The sequence below is a fragment of the Epinephelus moara genome, chromosome 20, assembly GCF_006386435.1.
Source record: "Epinephelus moara isolate mb chromosome 20, YSFRI_EMoa_1.0, whole genome shotgun sequence".
In the NCBI taxonomy this organism is placed as follows: domain Eukaryota; kingdom Metazoa; phylum Chordata; class Actinopteri; order Perciformes; family Serranidae; genus Epinephelus; species Epinephelus moara.
In genome coordinates this window covers 35677123-35686000 of record NC_065525.1, presented here as the reverse complement: position 1 = coordinate 35686000, position 8878 = coordinate 35677123, and positions in this window count along the sequence as shown.

Sequence of the window (8878 nt, the reverse complement as noted above, 5' to 3'; positions counted from 1 at the left end):
CCTGGGGTACAATCAAACTCTGCAAACAATCTTTTCCTCACATTGCACTGAGTGTCCCCCATACAATGATAAATGATTTTATTCATTAGAGAAAAATACACTGCCTGTGGAAACCGTCCCTTTCATTCTAACCTCGTCTCTGTGGGATAATGTGTCGTGTCCAAACAGGACATTCAAAAACACATTCACGTCCTTTTGTGGACTGAATGCATGTGATTAATAATGAAGCTCCCGACCCAGAAAACCTCCCCTAACTTGAGAGATACAAAATGAGAGGGAGCGTGAGAAGGCTAATACTCTAATTCCAAATTAACAGATCGCAAATCAACACCCAGGCGGGAGTAACCTAACTGTAGATGCAGTCTAATTGAAACTTTGATTGCAATCTCGTCGCAATTACCCAGAGTTAATCCAACCCAATTCTCAGGCTCATTACACACACACACACAGGTTGGGTCCACCCAGAGTTCAGAAAATAAAGTCACAAATAAAATCAAGACGTTTAGCTCGGAATGCTCCTCAAATTTTCCATAGATAATTAAATCAACCGCTGGGGATGCAAGAAATGTTTTCCCAGAGATTCTCTCAAAGAAATAGAAAACCTCTCAGTATCAACATACTGGGTCTGATGATGTTCAACCACAGTTTATGCAATTAAAGCCCTCAATATTAAAGGTACTGTATGTGACTTTGTCATGTATTAATCATTTTTTATTGCCCATGGGTGAACAGATTGTAACATAAGTTAAAAACGTGGCCTGTCCCAACATTCTTGGTTGCCTGTAACAGCCTGTGGATTGACCTCTATGTAAAAGACTCTGAATTTCACTGCAGTGCTACTGTGTGCAACAGTAGCTGATGTTAGCTTAGAAATGGAGTCAGTCAGCATCCACAAACGACCACCCACCACAACAGAGTCAACACATGCTGTGTTTCTGTTATGGGCTGTATATTTTGCAGCAGCAGCCTGGAGACGGACCTTTACTTACCACTGAGGTTTGCGCGAGCTGAATTCAAGCTGTTACAGCTTGAATTGGGATTGAAGCAGAAGGACAGGGGTCCATGTCATTGGTCCGACAGCCCATTGGTCCGACATCCCATTAGTCCGACGGTCCGGGGTGCTGAAGGGCTCCCGGCGGGCGTATTTCTGCCTTGATGGTGCGCTGCGACCGGTTCTGGGTCAGCTGGGAAAGGCTTGAGGCGAAGCAGGCTCACAGCTTATGTGTCTGTCACTTTCTTTTTCATTTTAACCCACACCATGATCTTTTCCTGACCCTAACCAAGTGGTTTTTGTGCCTAAACCTAACCAGACCTTAACCACAGGGCATCATGATGATTTCGGAACAGACTTCGGAACAATGGGTTTAATATGGTCGGAACAATGGGCTGTCGGACCAATGGGCAGTTCCCGAAGGACAGTGGGGTGTGCTAGCATCATTTATGGTCTGATAAACAGTAAGTTCATCAAATTCAGCACCCATATCATAATTTCCATGCCCACAAGTACTGAAAAAGATACATGACATGTGAAACACATTGTGATTTTGTGGTTTTAGCTGGCTAATGTTACGTAAATTTGACTTCCTTTTTAACGTGGATGAAGCAAATATATACAAAATACTGTATTGAATAAATAATGTCAGCTAATTCATCCAGATCCCAGGAACTGGTTTGCAAATTTTGATCAGCTAAAGCAACCAACGGCAGATCCATGCCTTGTGGCTAATCAAGCTAACTTAAGCTAGCTAAGCTAAACAACAAGCTAACCATAACCTGATGTTATGTTCTCATCAAATGTGATGCAAATTTTCAAGTTACGTTACTCCTACGAGTTTGAGCCAGAGAATATTTTGTGTTGACTTGCTTCACACGTGCAAATAACTGAGGTCATTCGAGCGTGAATCGATGAATGAACTTCTGCTGGTACGTCCTTGGCATCATACATCCCCGAAGGATTTCAATGCTGATTGGCTATCGCCGCACAAACCGGTTGCTGAATTTCAGATTTTCTCAACTCTCGAGAATGAGCATATGATGCAAAATTGCGCTTCGTTCCTCATTCGTGCCGCATACGTATTGTGATTCATTTGGGACACTTCCATCGCGCCGCCCGGCGGGAATTCATGTCTAATCGTATCTTTACATTGACTTTACATGTAATTCACTTGCGCAAATTGTTTTATTCACGCCCGGTGTGAACACAACCTAAGCCAGGGGTAGGCAACCTGTAGCTCCAGAGCTGCACGCGGTCCTCTCTGGTGGCTCCTTTTCCTCTAAATTTGCTGAACCTCAATAGCGGACCTCTTCTTGAGTCTCCTGAGAAAACGTAACTATGACTTCCAAATCCAAAAACCAAAATGTCTCAAAGGAAAATAAAGAATTGAATAGTGCTCAGACATATTTGTTTGCTTTCACCACCAACACTGCTAAGTTGAAGTATCAAACAATCATAAACAGCCTACAGCCCCAGAATAGTCACCTTGTTGCTGACCTCCGACCTAAGCAAAGGTTAGCCAGCTAGCTGTAGAGCTACGCTGCATAGATCTGCCATTGGGTGCTGCGTAACATCAGCTAATAAAATAATTTGCAAGTGGCAAGTATAATGGATCAAACTGTCCAAATTAAATGTAGGAACACTGCAAATATACATGTTTTTCTAAAGATGGTTATTTATTTTCCTGTATCCTATAAACATGATAGCGGTCGATCACTGTCAGTCTCTTGTTTGTCACTTCTGTGGCCAGTGCAGGTGCTCGCCTGCAGCTACAGAGGATTCTGACTCCAGCTCACTTAACAGCCTCAAAGAAAGGTGTCATTAAAATCAAAGATTTTCTGACCAACCTTTAAAGTTTCTCCTGGACCACCATGAACATTCATTTCTGTAAGTGCTTATCCTGTTAGGGGTCGTAGGCTGGCTGGAGCCTATCCCAGCTGACACTGGGCGAGAGGCAGGGTACACCCTGGACAGGTCACCAGACTATCACAGGGCTGACACATAGAGACAGACAACCATTCACACTCACATTCACACCTACGGACAATTTAGAGTCACCAATTAACCTGCATGTCTTTGGACTGTGGGAGGAAGCTGGAGTACTTGGAGAAAGCTGACACGGGTTCGAACCAGGAACCCTCTTGCTGTAAGACGGCAATGCTAACCTCTGCACCACCTTGCCACCCTCTTCGGAAACATATGAATCTCTATCTCTATACAACATGCCTGACATGGATTTGTAATGATGTGCCCACTGCTCAGTGAACTTTAAGGAGTTTAAGAAAAGCATCCACATTCCCACAATAAGTTTTGTCTACTTCCTCTTCAGGACATTTCCAAGAAAGTCTTTCAAATAGTTCAGTTGTTGGTTATCCTGTTCCTGTAGGTGCTGAGGGTAATGGTGTTATAATAGTAGTTACAGCGAGAAAGTGAGTTTTTCCTCAGTGGGTGAAAAAGTAGAGTAACAGCCCTTAGTCAAATGTCTTGTGGCTGCATTCAGAGGCTGCTGTCAGTGGAAAAACTGACATCTCTGGCTTTTATACAATGGAATTCTCGCTGTAAGACTGTTGAACATCAGTGCAAAAAATAGCGAGTCCGCAGGGCCCACGCCAAAACCTGACATTTGGTATTGATGTTTAAGATGGCTGGAAACAATTCTGCTATACACTCAATTGAAGCTGCACAGCTTAACTGTTTACCAGCTTTATTTATTCATATTAAGAATCTCTACACAATGCAGCCGGCCAGAAATGAAAGCAGCTAGAAGCAGTTTTTTTTCTCAGGTTGTATTAAATAGCTGTATGTTTTTTCCTGTGTGGACTCACTGGCAATTAAAACAACAGGCACACAAATTAGCTATGATAATGTTTAGTTGAGGTGAACAGAAAAAAAGCGTCTGCCAATAATATGGTAATGTCTACCAGCAGATATCTTATATTCCAGCTCTCCAACAGTCATGAATTAATAAGAGGTAGCATTGCCTGTGGAATCATGTTTGTCACTAATTGGCTGACTTGGAACACAGAAATGATGCAGGCCAACTGTTCAGCTCCCAGCAGAGGCATATCTGGCTTGGATTTTAACTTTTTATTTTTTTATTTTTTTTGACCATTCAGCATCAGTGGTCGCTGCATTGTGGGTAGTGTCACAGCAAACAAAGCTTGGGAAATGGCGAGCCAGGTTCAGTCAGCCCTGGACTGCAGACTACTCTTCAGATCCCGGCAGGCCTGCGGGGCACAGCGTCCAGCTGTCCCCCGTACCGTTATCCACCTGTCATGTCACGTCGAATCATCTGCTCCCAGCCTGAGATGTTTAGTGCAGAGGAAAGGTTTCCAGCCACTGGCCCTCTGTGGGTTGGCCATATGTCCTTGCCAGTCGGCCTGTGTGGCCTGGAAAGCGGTAACGTTGTGACACCCACACTGCATGCATCAAGCCCGTCTTCTGCCTCAGGATATCAAGGGTGATGATGTCACATGACATGCCAGCAGGGTGAGAATAGATGGTCAAGTTAGTGAATTAGTGGATCATCTGCGTAAAAATGATGCTACTGAGTAAATAAGTGTGATTTAGCACTGTATGAACTGAGAGCATGGCACTGTTAAATACCATTGATCTTAAGGGCCAAACTGATTTAAGCTGATGTGAGTGATTACCATATAATACATCTGATACTCATGCTCAGCCATTTAATTGTCTTGGTACTATGGCGAGCTCTAGAGACAAAGCGGCACCCTCCGAGGCTAAAAAATGAAGCCAATGCAGAAGTAAAAAAAAATGCAGTTCATCAGATGGCCACTTGAGGCTGGCTCCAAAATAGAGTCAATCCCCATATACCCCCATGTTAAAATACCCAGCTTTACAGCAGAAATAAACATGTTTACAGCCTGGTACAAAAACAGTTTTGGTCTCTACAGCTAATTACCCTTCCAAGACAACTGTGGGGGGTGAATTTTCTTTTACTCACTCGTTTACATTTTAACACTTACAGTTACACGTCTGTTTGCGAGGTGTCGCTGCAGTCTGTGAGTCAGATTCACCACTCGCTCCTCCACAGCTCCAACTTTCATCCAAATATGTTCACTTCTGGCTCCAAACATCCAAGAAGGCGATGACTAAAATGCCGAACTCGAGGCTTCAGCGGCGGTCCACAAACCAATGGGTGATGTGATGATGGAAAAGACACAGCAGCAGAGATGTCAATAGCAGGTTTGTTGACAACAACAGGCATCTCATCAACACATATTATTAAGATGTTTCCATTGATGATGGGGAAAACATCACTAATTGTAGACATAAAGCACTTGTTGTCAAAACACATTCGCTTGTACAGTAGTGACCATTCTCGGAACCCATCGGCTATATTCGGCGTCTGACTTCCGGCAGACGGCGATACAGCCTCTGGGGGCAGACCCCTGATTTTTTGGCATTCCGGTTTGATTTGGGCGGAGGAGGCGAATTTCCGTTTCCGACTTCCGTTTATATATAAGTAAATATGCTGAACCATTGCGATGGATTCAGAGTTTGCAGTGACGCCAATTATGTTCCGCCTCGTTAGTTCACCGCACGGACTGTTTAACCTGGCAACAACTGCAGCCGGCTAAAACGTGATTGGGCAATATCACGTCGACTACAAACAGCCTACAACCGGAAACCAGGGCTCTTCCGCTCTTCTTCCAGAGGCAAGATCTCTGGGGTTTGCCTACAGACTCTACATTTTCTGAATGTAAAGTCTGTATATAGAGACTGAGTAGCGACAGATGAGTTATGGCAACAGCGGGAATTCACTTTGGTTTTTGATTGGTTCTCTTCTGCCCTTCTGTTTCCTTTATTGATTTAAGGCAGCGATAACTTGTTACTGTATTATAACTGCACAACCCAATTGCAAAAAAAAATGTTAGCATCATACATTTCTGCAAATATGTGACATTTACACATATTATGTAGCAGATATGTTGAAATTTTACATTTCAACAATGCTGTGGTTTACGTGTGGTAAGGTTGAGGCTTAGGAAAAATCATGTTTTGGCCTAAAATACCTGTTTCTGGGGGCACAGTTCCCTGCTGGAAAAAACAACATTTTGGGGCTAAAAAGCTGCTGGAAATGCAGCAATGACTCGTTAATAAACCACTGGTTTTGTTGTGGTCTGCAGTGGTCTGCAGCTTGGCATGCAAGTCACCATCCTCTCCATTTCTTGATGACTAAGTCAGCTCATATACTTTGCCACTTTAGAAATATGATACCTATAAATATGACAGATATGATGTATATGAGGTAGGAACAGGCGACGTGAGGCAATGCAACAGTCTGCTTTCGTCACCGCTGTTTCTGGTATGTCGATTTGGTGTGTCTGGGCTGACTGAGAGAGAGAGAGACGCACAGGGACTCATATGCACTAACATGCATGCACGCCTGGACTGTCTGCCACAACAGAGAACAAAGAAGCTTGAATTACGACACACACAGAGGGAGTGTGACTTCATCCTCCACTTAGGACGCCATCAGTCCATTATATCTTTACATAGCAAGTAGTGGTTCTCTGCTTCATTAATGCTCTGAAAGTTTTATACAGCTTCTTTAACTCTATACGTTCGTACAGTCTGGGACATTGTGGGGAGCTTCATTACCCCGTGGGACAAACCTCTGCCTATAGAGAGTGTGTTACTCCTTTTGTTTCTCTCTGTATTATGAATCAGTCTTTAAAATGAAACAGATATAAACAGACACGATGTTCATCATCATTAAACTAAGTGTATGATGATGATGAATACAAAATGAACTTCACAAATGCCTTTTTCATCCTCACAAGAGACTCATTTGGTTATAAAGCATCAGAGGATAACACACTGTATGTAAGGGAAGAAAATCAAAAGTGAAATTTTCATTTGTTCCACCAGCGAGCGGTGTGAAGCTGCGATCAGATTGCATACCCACAATTATGAATGTAACGTTGCATAGTCATGGCGCCGTCATGGTGTGTCTGCCACTAGACACACGAGTGACACATTCATTTGAACACTAACACAAACATCACATGAAATAAAAGGTCATACTTGCACCACAGCCGTCCTCTATAGAGCAGATAATTGGCTTCGATTTTTCAGCCTCTTGCTGCATACATTTGGATATTAATGAGAATAAATCTGCTGCAGCTCCTTCATGCCTTCATGCTTTAAGATAGGTAGTTAATATTAATACCATGGTGTGTTGTTTGAAAACAAGGCTGTCAACATATGCTAAGTAATGCATTCGTTAGCTTAGTTAATGACCTCATCAGCATAACTGGTTATGGTTCAGCGTATGATGGCGAATATGGCAGGATATTAGGCAGCTCGAGTGCCTCTTGCTTCTTATGAACAAACACAAAGCACAGCTGTGAGCTTTGCCAATAACACAGAGAACAAGAGCTCAAAGGGCGTGAGGACTGTTGCATCATCTTGTTGCTATGCAACTGTCTAATTAGTCTTAGGTAGCTAACCTGAAGAATCAAAGTGGTATGATGTTGAAAATAAGAATGGGATGGAGACGGATGAGTGTGGGTACATTCCATCCTCAGTGGGAGAACACAGCGTGGACAATTTTCTCATCTTTTCCTAAAAGCTGTGGCTGGAGCAGGGATGGGCTGCCGTGTGCCGCAGAGGGCCAAGTATGCAGGATTTCATACCAATCAAACACGATACCAGCTGATTTCAGTGATTAGTGCCTCTTCTCTGGTTGAGCCTTATCAGTGAAACCACCGGGAGAAAAGGCTCAGGTGCTTGTAAAAAAGGATCATATGTAATCACAAGCACAATGAGTAAAGGTAGAATATCTCAGAGCTGTCATTATCATCATCTCCTCATCCCTTTTCATAAGAACAGTTGTGTCGCTGTTTCAGTTTATGGAGCTTGGCCTTCATGAAGAAGCAGCAGGAGAAGTTTACTTTCATCCAGTGGAAGAAGAACTTCTCACTTCATGTTCATATTTAAATGATTTCCAATTGATTTGCCTGATCATGGATGCAAATTACAGATTCCATGGTGTTATGAAAAACATAACGAGCACTGCATTTCGTAGGGAGTAATAAGTAGGTGTGGGGTCAAAAATCAATACAGCAAAGTATCACAATATTTTTGTGTGGCAGTATCGTATCGTCACACAGTGCTCAGTATCTAATTTTTTATTATTTAAATTGTTAATATTACAAATACTTAAACGTAAACTTGGGGTAGCCTAGGCTACTTAAATAATAAAATCAATTCATTTTTCAGTCCACGAGATACATTTCGCTGCAAATAAAATGACTGAAGTAAGACAGACTGAAAACTTTACATAATTAGATAACAAAGTTTTCTTTCAGGGACAAAATTTACAGTTGAAAACAGGTAATAAATCACAATATATTTCATCCCAATACTCAGTACATGGCAACACATTTAAAATCACAATAATATTGTATCGTGACTTAAGTATCGTGATAATATCATATCGTGGAGATGATTCCCACCCTTAGTAATGGGCAGTTTAATCTTTTTTTTTATTATCTATTGGTAGCCTGGAAATCCAGACCCAAATCTAGAAAGATTTAGGGTCTGGCCATGAGTAATGCAAATGGCCCAACTTGAGGGGCGGCACCAAGCATGCAATTGAAAATATCACTGCACGCAATTGGATAACACTACAACCAATCAGAACAATACACGGGGTGACGTATCCAGAGCTTAGCTTCCAGCGGAGCTAACTGGTAGATTAGACTCTTGCCGTATCCGGTCGGCAAAACAGCAGAAACGTCCTTCTTGCAAAGGAAAGATTTGAGCACCGTCTTCTGTTCCTCTTTTAGAGAAAAAGCCAAGTCTAACTCGTTCATTGTAGCAGCCAAACAACTGGGGCTCTAGTTTCCTGGCGCA